Consider the following 18,274-nt stretch of genomic DNA (forward strand, 5'->3'; position numbering starts at 1 on the left):
TTTGCTCCTTTCCCTCAGTGGAATGTCCTCTATTTAACAGTTGATTTGCTTTTGCAAATGGAATGCAGAACAGGGCCCTGTTGTGCTGATTTCTAGAGCTAGCATTTGGTCTTTGCAAAAACACGAAAACATTCACCTCTGCCTTTTAAATAGGCTAGAAATGATTCTTGTGACCACTGGCCGATCATCCTCACCATGGGATGGTTGGGCAGAATATTTATTATACAGGGTTTTTGACATAAATTATAAAATCGAGTTAATGAATTTGTAAGCTGCTTGACACGATTGGGAGTTACAGTTCTCAGGTGTTTGATATTTTTAAAAATCTTCTTCCTAATTGGTATTAATTCTTCATTTGAAACAAGTTTTGAATGTGTTCCCTGAGTGTTACGGACTTCGCCCACCTCAACCCATTTTAGAATGCTGGCAAATAATAAATTATAATAGAAAAAGATGCAGTTGCTGGCAGAGGGGCCAGGTGTGGGCCTCAGCCCTCAGTACCTGTTCGTCCTGCCCGGCTGAGGTCTGCTGTGGGGGCTTCACTGGGGTTGACAGACGGGGGTGCACCTCTGCCAGGATCAGCCCAAGCAGGCAGATTTGGATGTCACTCTGGACTCACAAGAGTCCCATGAGGAACTGTGGAGTCAGAAATTTGTCTGTGTTCAGTGACCCTTGATCTCTCGTGAATATTGAAACACTTCAGCAAGTCAGGCTGAAACAATGATGAGCTGAAACGTTATACATTATAACTGTAATTCGACCTGAATAAATGGAATTTCATAAATCCTGTGTTAGGGTTTTCTGGAGAAACAGAATCGAGTGTGTGTGTTTGTGTGCTTGCGTTGTAAGAAATTGGGTTAGTCCATTACGAAGGCTGACAAGTCCCTAGATCTGCAGTTGGCAAGCCAGAGACCGGGGAGAGCCAGGGGCGTAGTTCCAGGCTCAAGGCTGATAGGTGTCAACAGAAAAGAAGCCAAACTCTGTAAAATAATTTAAAGAGGTTTATTCTGAGCCAAATATGAGGACCATGACCCAGAGCCACACCCGAGAAGCCTTGAGCAAGCAGACTCACTGTGGCTGGGTTACAGTTTGGTTTTATACAGTTCATGGAGACAGGGGTTATAGGTAAAGTCATAAATCAGTATGTGGGAAGCATACATTGGTTTTGCCGGAAAAGGTGGGCCATCTCCAAGAGGCAGGGCTTGGCTTACAGGTTATAGGTGGGTTTAAAGATTCTTTGACTTGTAATTGGTTGAAGACATGAAGCTTTGTCTAAAGGCTTGGAATGTTTTAAGATAAAGAAGTCTGTTTATCAGGGGAAAGCCGCTGGGACATATATTTGTTGTATAAATTGAGGACCTGAGACATATATTTGTTTTGTAAATTGAGGACCTGCAGGTGTGCGTTGTATAACCTTAGGCCTGTTAATGGGTTACAAAGGATGTCCCCAAGAAGGGAGGGGGGCATGGTAAAGCATGTCTGACCTCCCTCCTGGCCGGCAATTTAGTTGGAGAATATTCGTTTGGCCTAGAGGGGGTCCATTTAGTCAGCGAGTTGGGGAGGGGTGAGCCTTAAAATTTTATTTTAGTTCACAATACCAAAGCGTAGTCAGTGGAGAGTAACTCTCACTCTACTACCTTTACAATTTAACAGTTAAAAAAAGATCATTCCAAGAAGTTTTTTGCACATAACTCTTTTTCTAAAAAAACACAAATGGGACCACACCATACCCTGTATCTGCTGGTGACTTGATCTTGGACTTCCCAGCCTCCAGAACTGTAAGAAATAAATGTTTGTTGTTTATAAGCCACCTGTTTATGGAGTTTCATTATAGCGGCCTGAATAGACTAGGAAAAACCAGCAGTTCTCAATCCTGGAAGACCTAATGTTTCTTTTTGTAACAAACATTTATATGACCTCTCATATATATTTAATCACATATCTATGAGATTAAATGAATAGATACCTAATCCTCTTAAACACATAATTTTAAGAGAATCAATACAATATCTTACTGGAATGTAAAGGAGAAACTAAAGTAAATGATGTAACCTGTATTTGAGTTGTAACTACATGGACAAGGCCTCATTAGGATGCATAAAGAGCAGTTAGGCCCTGCCCCTGCAGGTAGAATTGCCGGGAAGGTGGCAGCCACAAAGGCAACTAACTAATCGTGCTGGCTACTCGAGGTCCAAGATGAACCACTGCTGCAGTCCCCTGTTAATGGGTATTGTAAATTGTTTCCAGTGTTTGCTTTTTTTTTTTTTTTTTTTTTTTGGGACAGAGTCTCGCTCTGTTGCCTGGGCTAGAGTGCCGTGGCATCAGCCTAGCTCACAGCAACCTCAAACTCCTGGGCTAAAGCAATGCTTCTGCCTCAGCCTCCCCAATAGCTGGGACTCTCTCATGCGCCACCATGCCCAGCTAATTTTTTTCTATATATTTTTAGTTGTCCAGCTAATTTCTTTCCATTAGACTGGGGGCGGGGGGAGTCTCCCTCTTGCTGGGGCTGGTCTTGAACTCCTGAGCTCAAGTCATCTGCCTGCCCTGCCTCCCACTGTGTTTGCTTTTTAAATGGTGCTCCAAGGGACTTTCTTCCTCACCCTCAGAAGCACTGATTTTAAAAGTATGCAGCAGAACGAATGCAAACAGTTTAAAGAATGCACCTTGGGGTCTTCCACTCCGACAGATCCCCAAACTGCCATCTTTCCTCCCCAAAGGAAACACTTTCTTTCTAAAAATATCCTATGCATGTGTAAGTATGCATGTCCCCTCCCTCCCTTTAACATTTTCTTCAAATGGGGACATACGCTAAACGCACCATTGCTTTTCTGTTTAGTAATCTGTACTGGAGACCTTTCCAGTTAGCACACATCCAGCATTTTCTTTTTATTCTTTTTTTTTTTTTTTTTTTTTTTTTGAGACAGAATCTCACTGTGTTACCCGGGCTAGAGTGCTGGGGCGTCAGCCTAGCTCACAGCAACCTCAAACTCCTGGCCTCAAGCGATCCTCCTGCCTCAGCCTCCTGAGTAGCTGGGACTTCGGGCATGCACCACCATGCCTGGCTAATTTTTTCTATATATTTTTAGTTGGCCAATTAATTTCTTTCTATTTTTAGTAGCGACGGGGTCTTGCTCTTGCTCAGGCTAGTCTCGAACTCCTTACCCTGACCAATCCTCCTGCCTCGGTACTCCCAGAGTAGGATTATAGGCGTGAGCCACCGAGCCCTGCCCCAGCATTTTCTTTTTATCAGGTGCATGTCGCTCATGGCTTGCAAGACCTACAACAGATTTAATTACTTCCCTATTGACAGACATGTGGATTGTTTCCAGTGTTTTACAGATACAGATGGGGTTGGGAGATAGATCTATATGTTCCCAGGTATTCGAGCAAATGTGTGATGAAGGTACTTGTGAGAATTCCTAGAGCGGAGGCTTCGGTTCTGATGGACAGTGTCAGAGTGGGCGTCGTGGTGTGTATTGCTCAGATGATGTGGGAGGGTGCATGGGCCCACATCGTCTGCACTGGGTGTTAGCAAACGTTATGTGCTTTGCCAATTGAGGTGTATAAAACGGCGGCACATGTGATCTTGGTTTGAATTCCTTCCTGTGTGTAGAGGTAAAGCATCGTTCAGTGTTTCCTAGAGGAATTTTTATTGTCTTTCCTGTGACCTAAGGTAAATGCTTCTTAACAAGTTTCTAGTTTTAGCTCATGGAGTGGTTGCCTCTGTAATTCTAAATAAGATAATCACTATTTATGGGTTTCTCCCCCCCTCCCCCGCCCCCCCATTTAGTACTTCACTGTCTGCTAGGCTTAGATTTTTTTTTTTTTTTTTTTTGAGACAGAGTCTTGCTTTGTTGCCCAGGCTAGAGTGAGTGCCATGGTGTCAGCCTAGCTCACAGCAACCTCAAACTCCTGGGCTCAAGCGATCCTCCTGCCTCAGCCTCCCGAGTAGCTGGGACTACAGGCATGCGCCACCATGCCCGGCTAATTTTTTCTATATATATTAGTTGGCCAATTAATTTCTTTCTGTTTTTTTTTATAGTAGAGACAGGGTCTCACTCAGGCTGGTTATGAACTCCTACCTCGAGCAATCCGCCCGCCTCGGCCTCCCAGAGTGCTAGGATTACAGGCGTGAGCCACCGCGCCCGGCCTACTCTTGGATTTTGAATTCCAGAAGTGAGGGATCATGTTTTGGGTCGCCTGTGGGTGCACATGGTGCCTTATATAAATGGAGCAGGGATCACCATGTATTTTGTGATCTGAGTCTTTACATTTCCCAGACATCTGTCTTGGAAAACGGAACCAGCATAATACTGACAGGTGGTCAGTCGGGTGTGCTCTGGGAAGGGCTGTGGGGGTCTCACCTTTTAAACTGTGGTGATACCAGGAGCTGGGTCAGTACTGCGGTCACCCTGGCATTGATGGTAGGTACTCTGTTTTCAGAGGAGTGTCTTGCAGGATGTTTATTTTCAGTTTTCCTTTCCCTCCTTCTTTTCTTTTTTCTTCTTACTCTCTTCTCTCCCCCTTTGTTCCCCCTCCTAGTAGTACCTCTCTTTTCTTCCCCCTCTTCCTTCCTCTTTTCTGTCTCTTCCTCTCCCCTTCCCTCTTCTTCCCCCTCCTCCTTCCCTGTCTCTCTTTCCCTCCTCCCCTCTTTCCCTTCCTTTCTCTGCTCTTCTCCTCTTCCTCTTAAATATATATTTTTAAATTATGCTGCCATGTGAACAGAAGTGGGAAAGAGAAAAATAAAATAAAAATAAAAAAAGAAAATAAATAAATAAAATTATGCAAACAAAGTGGATTTAGACTGGTGAAGCCTTTGGAAGCTTTGCAGCATCTAGTAAAGCTTCTTAGATAGAAGTGACAGGTCACAGGCTGTGCTGGGTTAATGTTCGTTGGTGCTTTTCTGGCTCATGGAGGAAGGGGAGTTGGCTCGTCCTAAACTGGCCCTTTCCCTGTTGTGTCTGGCCAACAGGCATCATACCTTCTTGCCCAGGCATGGATGGATGGTTGAGTTTGCAATGAATGGTCTGTTCGCACGCACTCTGCGTGTCATCGGTGTGCAATAAGACTTTTGAATTATTAGTTCCATGGGAAGGAAGAGGAGAGCATTTGAATAAAGTGAAGTGGGAAGGCTGAAGACTCTCAGTTCTGCGGGAGGTAACCTGACCACTGAGGGGGTGGGGAGAGAGAGAACACAAAGAGCCAGCTCGCCCTTCTTACTGGAGGCCACACAGAAGGTGGTTTTTGCCTTTTGCCCTAATTTACTGCATTGCCGAGAGGCTGTTTCATCCCTTGTCCAGGCCCGTCTCACTCCCTACCCTGCCACCCTCTGTCATGGGATGGAGGAGGAGGAGGAGGAGTGCTAAGCAGGGTGGGTCCTCTGGGGATGGGACCCCCCTCCCCTACGCCCCCCGACATTCCCGGGCACAGTGGGGCCTGTCTGGGAGTCCAGCTTCAGGGAGAGCAAGGTGGACAATTGGTTTCATCCAGAATTGGGTTTTGCCCCGTGGGTGCCCTGAACCTATCACGGGAATGAGGGAGGATGGCCTCAGGGGCCAGCATGGTGGAAGCAAAGGTGGCTGTGAGGTTGAAGCCGGATGGGAGTGGGGCGGTAGAGGCAAAGTAAGGGAGAGCGGTGAGGGCGGGGGCTGTGGTCAGGGAGGGGGCATCTGAATTCCAGGTCTCAGAGGTGGCCGGGCTGTGGCTGGCAGGGGTGGTGTGTGACGGGAGGACTCCTGAGGGTACCAAGGTCCGGGAATTGAGATATGGGGGACTGGGAGGTGTCAAGCAAGCCCAGGGGGTGGCTGTGACAGCCCAGATGAGTGGCTGGACTTGGTGGAGGACGACTGTGAGCCTGGTGCTGGGCTGGAGGTGCTGAGGGCCGGGTGGGTGAGCAGAAGGCAGGGGATGAGGGCGTGAGTGTCAAGCGAGCAAAGACTTTTAAGGCAGGTGGGAGAAGATGAACTGGAGGTGGCGCGAGGAGCCAGGGGATGCCGGCACCAACTCCAGACCCCGGTGGGCCAGCTCGGAGCAAGTCCCGCATCCTCACCTTCCAGGAGCTTTAAACCCTGGCTAGATGTTGATCTAGATAATGGACCACCTGCATGCGGCAAACCGGACCTTCGTGGTGGGTGGGAGAGATGGAGCGGTCGGGAAGATGAGGCCGGGCAGCGGCAGTGGGCAGGGCCCCTCCTTCACACCCCCAGGATGCAGAAAGGGAAGCCGTTCCGAGGGCCCCTGACATCCTGCTCTGCTCTTGGCGGGAATTCTATTCTCACTCCCAACCCAACATGTTAGGATTCAGCTTGTCAGATAGATGTAATTATGCCCCCCCCATCATTGAAAAATCCTTACCACTGACCATTCAGACTATTCTACCTGCAGGTTTGAACTCCCTTGTCCAGTGCTGTTTTAACTGCTATTTCTCCCCCTTTATGTGGGGTTTTTTTTTTTTTTTTTTTTTTTGGTGAGTAGAAAGGGGAAGCAGCTTTCTAGGGGACCAGCTCTCCACCTGTGCCTTATTTTGAGTTGGGGCGGTCTGGGACCCGGCAGGGGTGGGTGGGGGATGGGGGGGGCATGGCCGTCCAGGTGGGACGCAGCACCACCTAGTGGGCCCGGGAGGCACTGGCGCCAGGAGTCGGAGCCCTAGCTGGCTTTGCAGCTTTTGAAAGTGACGGAGGGAAAAGGGCTTTGACTGTCACGGGAGTCTGACGGGGGAGGCAGGCAACTTCCGGTGTGTAGAACAAGAGAAATCTCCCCCACCCATCCCTTCTTCTGCCTTGGATCCATCAACCTTTCTTCTACACCTGTTCACTTCTGGGCCTAATTCCAGAGGCATTTTTTTGTAAGGGGGGCCATCATTAGAGCCAAACGTGGCGACGATTTTCTTGCTTAGACTACGGGTAAGGAGATTCTGACGGTGGTGAACTTCATCCTAGCTGGCAGTGGGTACTTGGCAGGACCTTAAGTCAGGTTATGTGTCGGGCAGGTGTGGCCGTGGAGGTGCTGATTGACAACTCCCAACTCCCACGACAGTTACTTCTCACTCGCGGTCATGGGTCACCTAAGGTCCGCTGGGCCTCCGTTCAGGTCTGCTCCGCTCGTCTCTCACTTGGGCGCTGGGGGTATGAGGACAGTGGCTACCTAGGGACAGGCTCTCCTCCTGGCAGAGGACAGACGCAGCCACACCAGCACAGTCAGAGCCTGTGAAGTCACAGGGTTGGGAAATGGTGTTTCATCCGCAGTGAACCATGGCAAGGGTGGGGAGTGAAGGAAGGATCTGGGACAACACCAACAGGCTGGGTTTTAGAAGATTCTTAGGTGACAGGAGTGGGCCTTGAATGGCTGAGGGGCAGAAGGCAAGGCCTCATGGTGCCAGTCACCCCTGAACCTTTGCTTCTCAGCCATGCTGGGCCGGAGAACTTGGGGTGGGGTGAGTGCGGGAAGGACGTGGGCTCTCGTGGCCTAGAGTGGGGGGTTGGCAATCTCCTGTCAAGGGCCGGAGAGTAAGTATTTTTGGTTTGCAGGTCAGATGGTGATAGTCACAGCTGCTTCTCTGCTCTGGTAGCACAGAAGCAGCCAAAGGCACTACCTAAAAAAAGGGTGCTGGGTTTTATTTATTTAAACCTTTTATTTATTTAAACATCAGGGGGCTGGGTTTCCCTCTGGGCCATCTGGCCTAGACCTTCAAGGACATCAACTTAACAATAAGAGAGAAATACCTCTTTTTAGTTGGAAAGCCAAGTAAAATTCAAAAGGGCTGTTGGTCTGTCCAGTAACACCCCATCCATTCAGCAATATTAAGCTGTAAAACAGTTGTTTCTTGTCATTGAAAATCTAGGAACCCTAAGTTTTATCGTTTCTAAGCATGAAATCTCATTTTGCTTTCCCTATCTTCAGTAGAAATGTCTGTAGAAGGTATTAGAAGTTCCTTTTATCTTGGGTCTTCTGAACAGTTGGTGCGGAAGGCAATTTAACCTTTCTGGTGGCTTCGGATTTATCTTTTGTGAGCATTGTTTCTGTTTTTCAGAGATTTGCTGATGAGTTTAAGGGGTAGTACATGTGCTCAGCAGCCCTACTTTCAAATTCCTTGTGGTGGTTTTTTTTCCTTTCTTTGGTAACAGCTTCATTGAAACATAATTCATATTCCATATAATCCATCCATATGAAGTATATAATCAGTGGCTTTTTGTATGTTCTCAGGGTTGTGCAATCATCACCATAGTTGGTTTGGGGACATTTTCATTACCCCAAAAAGTAATGCCATACCCTTTAGCTGTCACCCTCCAGTCTGCTCCCATCTACCCCAGAGTGGCTGTGTTTTTAACAATCTTTTAAAAACCTCTCAGTCTCTGCTGCCCTTGTTGTTCTCGACTCTTGTCAGGCTCACCCCTAACCTTGAGCAGCAGAGTGAGGATCCTTCTCGGATGGTCGTCTGTGCTACTCAAGTGTACGCTTAACAGACAGTTTATTTGCACGGGACTTTTGTGTATAGTGACTACAACACCTGATGAGTTACTTTAAACTTTTTTCCTTTATTATAACTTTTATATTTCTTTATTTGTATTCTGCTTTGTAGTGGGTTGTCCTTTGTGATTTTCTACATTTTGATTTCACATTCTTGTTGGTTTCAAACTAAGTAGCACAGAATCATTTTCCTGTTGGGTTTTGTTTGTTTTCTTTGTCTCTTTTGTTAACTGCATATTGTCAGGCTGTAGTGATATGTTTTCGATGAGTCTGAAATCTTTTAATATCCAGATGATCTCATTTGATGTTTTGAAAAAGTAACCATTGTTCATTTATAATTAGAATTTCCTGTTCAGGAAATTATTTAGATTAACAATAAAACAGATGAATGCATTGAATGGTAGAGGTACAATTGGCATTGTGGTTTCACAATATTTTGTTCTATTCATAAAATAAAGATTTTCTGATCTGGCACTTAACTCTCTTTTATTTTTTAGAGATAGGGTCTCGCTCTGTCACCCAGGCTGGAGTAATCATAGCTCACTGTGTCCTTGAACTCCTGGGCTCAAGGGATCCTCCTGCCTCAGCCTCTTGAGTAGCTAGGGCTGAGACATGTGCAACCTCACCCAGCTAATTTTTTTCTTAAAAATGTATTGTAGAGTTAGGGGTCTCACTGTTTTGCCCAGGCTGGTCTCAAACTCCTGTCCTCGAGCAATCCTCCTGCCTCAGCCTCCCAAAGCCCTGGGATCACAAATGTGAGCCATCTTGCCTACTTGATTTGGCACTTACTGTTGATGCTAATTGACTTCCCTTTTTCCCTAATTAGAGCTATTTTGGTGAGGAGGAGAGAACAGCTGGAGGGATGTGGGCCTTGAGCCAGGCTGCCTTGACAGCCTTAGAGAGTCTAACCATAAATATTGGGTAAAAATGTTTTTGCACAACAGAAAGCAGGTATAAGTGTAAGAAATTATTAATCAGTTGAAAACAGGAAACTTTGATCTGAATCCCCAGATTAGAGCAACAAAACCCCAGAGATGGGAGGGAGATTGGTGAGGTGAAGTACAGTAGATTATCCTATTTTTGCTGTGGATAATTAGAGAAATACAGGTATCTTTTTTAGTCATTTGAAGGTAACTATCTGTGTCAGAAAGGATTAAGTTTGGCTGTGTGGAACAGTGGCTTCACCTGATAGAATTCATTTTTCTCTCACATGTAAGAAGTTCAGAGGGAGTCTCTGCAGTGCTGGTGCAGTCCTGTTGTCCTCAAGAGGCCCAGGCTCATCTTGTCCTTTGGTCCCCCCATACTGGTTGTGGTTTCTATCCTTAAGGTCACTTCATGTCTAAGAAGGCCGCTCAAGCTCCAGCCATCATGTCCGAGTTCCAGGATGTAGGAAGGCCGCCTTTGGGTAGGGGTCACATGCCACTGCTTATATCTCGTTGGCTGGCACTTAGGCTTTGAGTCTCATTTTGCTGCAGGGGAGGCTGACAAATGTAGTCTTTCCATGGGGCTCAGGGTTTGATACAAAGGAGAGCATGAATAGTGAGTGCCTCCTTGACCAGGATTTAAAATATGACGTGAACCTTCAACGTTAGCGTTCCCTTGTCTTTCGCCTCATGACCCTCACAGGAAAGCAGTGGTATTTGCATAGCACGTGAGTAAATGGAGCTAGTTCCTAGCTGAAGGCCACCCTCACCGCTGCCTGGCACCCTCCATTCCCATCAGCATTTGGGGGAAGTTCTGTTCTAAATCACTAGAAGAAAAAGGACTCTGGTAGTATATATCCTGGAAAGCAAAAAGACAGCAAAGTAATGAAACCTCCAGAAGTCAAACCACCAGGAGGCCTGGCAGGAGTGATATCTGTCATATCCGATGTGACTGTCATGCTCCTGGTTGGAGACACGGTGTCAGAACGGGGCAAAAGCGAAGCTTCAGCCGTGTGCTGTGTTTACGGGACTCTCAGAGCAAAGTACCCAGGAGACTGGAAGCTGGGGATAGGAGAAAAACATAGAGAAAGAAGAGTAATGAGGAAGAATTATTTAAGCGGTGAGGTCATGGTCTTTAGGGGCCAGAGGCAACATGGGGGGTGGTTAGGACTGTCGCCTCTGGGTCCAGACTGTTAGGAAACCAGGTCCACTACCTCTAGGTGTGTGGTGTTGAGTCCAGTTATTTGATTAGTATATTCATCCTTCTGTACAGTGAGGATAAGCCCTCACTCTTAGGGCTGTTGGGAGGAGTAAATGAGTAGATGGGTGTCAGTGCTTGTGGTAGAACTCCGTATATGTTTGCCATTATTCTCGATGGGGTGGTGGTTATAAAAAAAAGTACAGGCAGATCCCTCTGTAACTCCTTCAAACCCAACAAAGTCGAGATGGTTCAACGACATGTTAAAAATGAAGCCGTAAAAGTGCTAGAAGAAAATATTACTGGCTATTTTAATAATCCTGAGATGGGGAAGGCCAGTCCTGAGCATGGCGTGAAGGCTAGAGCTAGGGAGCATGACTGATCAATTTGAGCATACAAAATTCAACTTTGGCATTCTTACTGTAACACGATAGGTTCCTGAAAACCTTGTGTGTGCTGCAAAATTAAACACTAAAAAGAACAGGAGTTATGCAACTTTGTAACCAGAACATTTACAAAAACTGTCCCGCGGGGGAGTTAACTTGAGCAGGCCAGGCAGGCAGCTCCAAGTCTGTGGCTAGAGCCACACAAACAACAGAGGGAAAGGCTGTGGGGTGCACGCAGGGAACGGGGGCTCTGAGCCTCGGAGGCTCCCAGTAAGGTGGGCACAGGAGAAGGTGCAGTTCTCTGCAAGCCGAGAGCCATGCAAGGCTGGGGTGCATCTCTCTGGGGAGGGAGCCCTGGATGCAGAGCTTATTTTAAATTCCTTTTCGGTAGCACTGAAAGGGCTCCTGCCTTTGCAGCACAAGAGCTGAAGGGCTTTTTCCTTTCCTGTTCTAGATCGTAAGTATTCTCACTATTTTGACTCCACTTGCTTATTAGCAAAAATTTTTTTGTGAGCCAGCATAATAGTGTCCATGCCACACTGGCATCACCAGTGCCATAGCAGCGCATCACAGAGAGTTTATGCTGTGGCGGCAAGAAGCAGTAGTGAACGTGAGTAGGGTTGCAAGGCAAATGACAAGCTTGGAAAAATAATTGCAATGTGTTGGATAGACAATAGATTTATATAAGACCCCTCTGTGTATCAATTATTGAGAGTTGAACACCCCCAGAGATAAAACAAGAAAAAGGACATGTAAGAACAATATGTAAAAGAACTATGAACGGCCACTTTCTCCAAGAAAAGATGTCAAATACTGTGAGTAATGAAGTATGAATTTTATTAATAAAAATAAAATTATAGAGATGACAAAAGCAAGATACCAGTGGTTTGTCCATCAGATTGGCAAAACTTAAAAAGCTTAATAAAACCATGTAGTGAGAATGCGGGACACGGAATTCCCATCTCTTGTGTGTGGGGTATGAAGTCATAGAAGTGCCAGCTGAAATGTTGGTTTGCCCCAGCCTCTTAATTTTTGTTTGTTTCAAAATATTTTTAATTTTTAAATTTTGAGAGACTTTCAGATTTTAGAGATAAGTCACAAATCTGGTACAACTAAAATTTCCCAAACGCGAGCATTTTACCACGTTTGATTTCTCTCTTCATTTCTTTCTCTTCCACGTCTCCCTTTTGAGAGTAAGTTGCAGATACCAAGACCCGCTGTCTTTGAATACTCAGTATTTTGCACAAACGAGGACATGCCCTTATATAACCTTGGTGTAATGATCAAAATCAGGAAATTAATATCGACACAGTATTAGTATCTAATCCATAGCCCTCGTTTGCATTTTTGTCCATTTTTTCATGAATGTCCTTTTTTTTTTTTTTTTTGAGTCGGAGTCTCATTCTATTGCCCGGACTAGAGTGCCATGGCATCAACCTGGCTCACAACAACCTCAAACTCCTGGGCTCAAGCGATCCTCCTGCCTCAGCCTCCCAAGTAGCTGGACTACAGGCATGCACCACCATGCCTGGATAATTTTTTTTTGTATATATATTTTTAGTTGGTCAATTAATTTCTTTCTATTTTTAGTAGAGACAGGACCTTGCTCTTGCTCAGCCAGGTCTCGAACTCCTGACCTTGAGCGACCCTCCTGCCTCAGCCTTCTAGAGTGCCAGGATTACAGGCGTGAGCCACCATGCCCGGCCTCATTGTCTCACTAATATCCTTTAAAGCAGTGTCTCAACTGTGGCGCTGTTGTGTCACCGCTGTCATTTCAATCTGAAGTTCTCTGTTGTGGGACTGTCTTGTGCACTGCAGGATGTTTAAGGCATCCCTGGACTCCACCTGCTAGATGCCAGTTGCGTCCCTCCCAGTTGTGGCAACCAGAGCTGTCTCAGACATTGTCAGGTGTCTCCCTAAGGGGCAACATTGGAGAGAATCACTGCTTTATAGCGAAAGAAAAACAAAAAATACCCATATTTTCTGCTTCAGTACCCAATCCAGCACCATTATGTTGGGTTTTGTCATCCTGGCTCAGTTCCTTGCCTTTTATAGGTGGGGTGTGAGCTCTAGACAGGCCCTTTGAGGCCTGGGGAGGAGTGGAGGGGTGGAAGACAGAGAGCAAGGCTTGCCTTGTGCATTTTTATGACCGGGAGTGAGGCGTCATTTTGGCAAAAGTCCCCGGCAGGCGTTCGGTGGCGGTCCTCGCCCGTCTGCTAGGTGTTAGTGAGGGTCGGTTTCCCCAGCACGAGGCGCAGGGGGTGCTGGTGAAGGACCAGGTTGGTTGCCCTTTCCCATCTGCAGCATTTACCATGTGCCTGCTCCCACCCTGAGCGGACCCTGTCCTTGTCCTCGTGGAGCCGTGGCCCAGTGGCAGAGACCGATGACCAGTCACCACATCAACGGCTACAGATTGTGATGAGTGGAAGGCGCCAGGTGCAGAGAGAGGGTAACTTTGGGCCCCCTGCCTTGGCCTGGTTTTTCCAGAAAGGTGGCCCGGCTCAGAAGTTACTCTGTCTGGGACCTGACGGCAAAGGGGCGGGTGTCAGGGAAAGGAAAAGCATCTGGACAGAAGAAGGCCCAGAATGAGCAAAGGCTCAGAGGCAGGAGGGAGCATGGTGCATGCTGAGATGGAAAGGACAGTGGGGAGAGGGTGGTGGAAGGCAGCCTCTGTGTGTGTGTGTGTGTGTGTGTGTGTGTGTGTGTGTGTGTAGTTGGCTGAGGGAATGAGGGGACTGGGCTGAGCGAGTGTGGACAGGTGGGTGGGGCGAGTAGGTGGGGCTGTATGGCCTGCTGGAAGCTCACACAGCGTGTGTGTCCTGACCTGTTGGGCACAGTGTGGACGAGAGTGAGGGCTATGGACTGCGCCTCCCTTAGAAATAGCAGCAGCAGGAAGGCAGCCTGGAGGGGTCTTTGAAGGTGCTATAATTGGAACAGAAGCCTTGGGGGTGTGTCTGGTTTTCTTTTCCTTTTTTGAGACAGAGTCTCACTTTGTTGCCCAGGCTAGAGTGAGTGCCGTGGCGTCAGCCTAGCTCACAGCAACCTCAAACTCCTGGGCTCAAGCAATCCTCCTGCCTCAGCCTCCCGAGTAGCTGGGACTACAGGCATGCGCCACCATGCCCGGCTAATTTTTTCTATATATATTAGTTGGCCAATTAACTTCTTTCTATTTATAGTAGAGACGGGGTCTCGCTCTTTCTCAGGCTGGTTTCCAACTCCTGACCTTGAGCAATTCGCCTGCCTCGGCCTCCCAGAGTGCTAGGATTACAGGCGTGAGCCACCGCGCCCGGCCTGGTTTTCTTTACTCTCAGCCTCATGAAGGAGAATGAAGACTGGGGAAATAGATAATGAATGGGTGGGAATAAATCTGGAAGTCAAGACATACTGCTCAGAAGTTTGTTAACCAATCCCTCTGCTCCTACATCACTACCATTAAAAACAAACAAACAAAGCCAACATTTTCGTTTTGAAAGGTGCAGTGTCCAGGGCTGAGTTGGGGGAAGACTGGACTGCGTGGTTTACTAGAAAAACCTCAGCAGGGTGAAGGGATTATTGTCTCTCTGAGGACTCAGCTTCAGGGACTGTGGGTGCTTTTTGGGTGATGTTATCATTGCTGACTTGGTTCATCACTCTAAAGGTTACTTTGGGTGGCAACCCAACCCAAAAAGTAAATAAATAAAACAAATTAGGTCATCTTGCAATATTTACTTCTTTTTGTTAAACCCAGAAAAAGGGTTTTCACACTCCCGAGCCTCTCCTTTTTTTCAGGAGACTTGGCCACAGTGGTCATGGCTTTCAAAGCACCTTCCTCTACCTGGTGTGTGTCTCAGTGGTCACAGATGAATCCCCACTCCAGAGTGTGCCAAGACACCAAGGAAAGTTTGGGAATAGGAATTCCGTGAACTTAACGACAATCGAACCTCTCCCCTTAGTTCTTATTTTGAATAGCCAATTTTTATCTTTTAATTAATTAATTTTCATTTGTTTATTCATTCATTTTTTATTCATTTGTTTATTTCTTCATTTAATCACTTATTTGACCATTCATTTATTCATTTATTTATTTATTCATTCATTTTCATTCTTTTATTCATTCATTTATTCCTTTATTCATTTTTATATATTCATTCGTTTAATCACTTATTTATTCATTCATTCATTCATTTATGAATGAGACAGAGTCTCCCTCTGTTGCCTGGGCTAGAGTGCCGTGGTGTCAGCCTAGCTCACAGCAACCTCAAACTCCTGGACTCAAGGGATGCTCTTGCCTCAGCCTCCCGGGTAGCTGGGACTACAGGCATGTACCACCATGCCCAGCTAATTTTTTTCTATATATATTAGTTGGCCAGTTAATTTCTTTCTATTTATAGTAGAGATGGGGTCTCACTCTTGCTCAGGCTGGTTTCCAACTCCTGACCTTGAGCAATCCGCCCGCCTCGGCCTCCTAGAGTGCTACGATTACAGGCGTGAGCCACCACGGCTGGCTGAAGAACAAATTATTTGTTTGAATGAGTAAGCTCTAGTGTATTAAATTTCTGTATAATCATTTTACCAGCAAACAATGACATTTTAAAAAAGAGTATGTACTGTTCTAATGCTCCCTAAAGCCACTACTTATCACTGTATAATTTGAAAAATAAATCTTTTAGAGAAATATGATAAAGTTTTAAAATCCTCCTTAAAACCTTTGCACAGACCAATTTATATAGGTTGATGTAATTATCAAATTCTATAATAACCTCATAAACACAACATATCCATAGTTTTTGCATAATTGTAATCTATATAAAAAGGCCCTTCCCACCCTTAATTTTATTTTATAAGCATTTTTTTTCTTTGGCCGTGTCATCTTCATAACTCCACCCAGTCCATTGGCAAGCCCTGCTATCTACCCTCAGAGTATTTCTGGAATCCGATCTCTGCTCCTGCTGCGGTTGCTCTCTAGCCACACCCACCATCTTTCTTGTCTGGGCTGTGGTAGTGGCATCCTCACCACCCCTCTGACCCTTAGCCTCTTCATCTGTCCACACGGCAGCCAGAGTGACCGGTTTAATCCTTGCATCAAGTCTTGCGGCTCTTGCAGAGCGGCTTCCCATTGCAGGTGAAGTCAGTCCACACCCCCTGCTGCTGCACAAAGCTCCTGGGTGCTGTGGCCTCTCTTTCCTCATCTTCCTTTGCTCTCCCCCCCTCTGCTTCAGCTATGCTGGCTGCCGCAGGCCTTTCCTTAGATTACGGTTCCTCTGCCGGAACACTGTTCCCGCAGAGCTTCATTCCGTTTCTGTCCAAATGGCCCTCCCCAGAAATGAACAGATAGTTGAGTCTCATGGCTTCGCAACAGTTCATTTAGCTGATAAGATTTACTTAAATGCCGTCCTTTTGCTAAATATGAAGGTGGCTTTTGGTGATACAATGAACATCTTTTAAAAAGTCTATTGAAGATATGGCAGTTAACATACACAAACATGCAGAAATAATTTGTAAACATATATGCATCCTGATTTGTATTTAGTAACCTTTTGCTTTGATTTCTGTTTCTTTTTTCATTTTTTATCCAGCCCACTCAGATTATACTCCAAAGATTTCAAAATTATCTCCTAGATGATTGACCAGAGCTAGGGTGACCATTGTCTAAGAAGGGACACTTTTGAAAAACAGCTTTATTGTGGTGTAATTTACATGCCATAAAATTCACCCAGTGTACAATGCAATGATTTTTTTAGTTGACTTAGAGAGTTGTGCTGCTGTAAAAGTGGCTATGCCATTTTTCATTCCCATCGGTTATGTTTAAGTTTCTTCTCTGACTCCTGGCATTATCTGTCTTTTTGATTATAGCCATTATATTAATAGGTAGTATGTAATAGTGTCTCATTGAGATTTTTAAACAGGGACACTTTGTAGTTTTTGTGTGTATGTGTGTGTTAAAATACACATAGCATGACAAATCAATACATGAAAGACATACAAAAAAAATAAAATACACATAGCATCACAAATCAATACATGAAAGATGTACAAAAAAATAAAAATAAAATGCACATAGCATTTACCATTTAATCGTTTTATTTATTTTCATTATCAAATGTTTATCAAGGCCGGGCGTGGTGGCTCACGCCTGTAATCCTAACACTCTGGGAGGCCGAGGCGGGCGGATTGCTTGAGGTAGGAGTTCAAAACCAGCCTGAGTGAGACCCTGTCTCTACTATAAAAAAAAAAAGAATAAATTAATTGGCCAACTAATATAGATAGAAAAAATTAGCCGGGCATGGTGGCGCATGCCTGTAGTCCCAGCTACTTGGGAGGCTGAGGCAGTAGGATTGCTTGAGCCCAGGAGTTAGAGGTTGCTGTGAGCGAGGCCGCCGCCATGGCACTCACTTTAGCCTGGACAATAGAGTGAGACTCTGCCTCAAAAACAAAAAAAGTTTATGGAGTGACTGCGCACATCAAGCGCTGTGGTGGGTGCTGGCTTTCTCCCTGCTGTGGTCACCATGACGCACTGCTTAAATTCCCCCTCAGGGCTGAAGGTCTTACTCACCCAGCCCAGCAGCCTTCAGCTGACAGTCCGTTTCAGGGATCGCCTCAGTTGAAGAGAGTCTCCTAGCCTAAAGTGACAGTCCCTTTCCGGGGTGGTCTGCATTCAGCTATTGGTCCGTGTGGGGGGATAAAGGCCCAGCCCTCTTGCCCCAATTCAAGGCATCTTTGAAGCCTCATCCCATCTTCAGAATAATCCAACCAGAGGCCTGGGGTTTTCCTAAAGAGTCCATCACAGCTCTGCTTCCCCCGTCAGTTCTCTCCCTTTCCTTGCATTTTTTACCTGCAGGTGATGACCCCCAGAGCTCACCTAAGACCCTTCTGCCTGTTAACCCCCAGCTCAGGATCTATATCTCCAGGAAGCCAGCCGGTGCCATCTCTCTCACCGCTGTCTCTCTGGAGCCAAGAAGGGCCATTGTTTTTCACCTTTTTTGACTACTAAACAAGGCTGTAATTTATAGCAGTAAAGCTTATGCACTTCCCTTTGCCCGCTGCACTTTCTACCTCTTGATCAACTAGCATGGAAGGGGGAGATGCAGAGTCTAAGAGAATGGGAACAGAAGGTCTAAGTGGAAGCCAGGGTCTGTCTGGGGAAGGCAGGATTAGGATGTCGGGATTGTCTCTGTTTCTACCTCCCCTTTTTTTGCTGTTTCCCTCCCTCTTTCTCCTCCTGCCTCCTAGTGATCCCGTGTCCCATGTATTCATACTGAAGGCTCCTCCGTTCTCAAAAGAGTAACTTATTCTCACTGAGGCGTCAGGTCTTGCCTTAGTTG

The 18,274-nt window shown here is 46.1% G+C and overlaps 1 protein-coding gene across 11 annotated transcripts in view; it reads left to right on the forward strand.

Moving 5' to 3' along the window:
• Nucleotides 1-18,274, forward strand: part of TRAK1 (trafficking kinesin protein 1) — a 181,724-nt gene that overhangs the window by 64,979 nt on the left and 98,471 nt on the right. The window lies entirely within an intron of this gene.

The sequence above is a fragment of the Microcebus murinus genome, chromosome 1, assembly GCF_040939455.1.
Source record: "Microcebus murinus isolate Inina chromosome 1, M.murinus_Inina_mat1.0, whole genome shotgun sequence".
Lineage (NCBI taxonomy): Eukaryota > Metazoa > Chordata > Mammalia > Primates > Cheirogaleidae > Microcebus > Microcebus murinus.